Raw genomic sequence first — 911 nt, forward strand, 5'->3', positions numbered from 1 at the left:
GAGTGGTCAGGGCCCAGGGGAGGTGCAACATTTAACAACAGAGTGGTCAGGACCCAGGGGAGGTGCAACATTTAACAACAGAGTGGTCAGGACCCAGGGGAGGTGCAACATTTAACAACGGAGAGGTCAGGGCCTGGGGAGGTGCAACATTTGACAACACATGGGTCAGGGCCCAGGGGAGGTGCAACATTTAACAACAGAGGGGTCAGGACCCAGGGGAGGTGCAACATTTAACAACAGATGGGTCAGGACCCAGGGGAGGTGCAACATTTAACAACAGAGTGGTCAGGGCCCAGGGGAGGTGCAACATTTAACAACAGAGAGGTCAGGACCCAGGGGAGGTGCAACATTTAACAACAGATGGGTCAGGACCCAGGGGAGGTGCAACATTTAACAACAGAGAGGTCAGGGCCCAGGAGAGGTGCAACATTTAACAACAGAGTGGTCAGGGCCCAGGGGAGGTGCAACATTTAACAACAGAGTGGTGAGGGCCCAGGGGAGGTGCAACATTTAACAACAGAGAGGTCAGGACCTAGGTGAGGGTCAACATTTAACAAGAGAGGGGTCAGGGCCCAGGAGAGGTGTAACATTTAACAACAGAGAGGTCAGGACCCAGTGGAGGTGTAACATTTAACAACAGATGGGTCAGGACCCAGGGGAGGTGCAACATTTAACAACAGAGAGGTCAGGACCCAGGGGAGGTGCAACATTTAACAACAGATGGGTCAGGGCCCAGGGGAGGTGCAACATTTAACAACAGAGGGGTCAGGATCCAGGGGAGGTGCAACATTTAACAACAGAGGGGTCAGGGCCTAGTGGAGATGCAACATTTAACAACAGAGGGGTCAGGGCCCAGGGGAGGTGCAACATTTAACAACAGAGGGGTCAGGACCCAGGGGAGGTGCAACATT

This window comes from Pristiophorus japonicus, chromosome X (assembly GCF_044704955.1).
Source record: "Pristiophorus japonicus isolate sPriJap1 chromosome X, sPriJap1.hap1, whole genome shotgun sequence".
Lineage (NCBI taxonomy): Eukaryota > Metazoa > Chordata > Chondrichthyes > Pristiophoridae > Pristiophorus > Pristiophorus japonicus.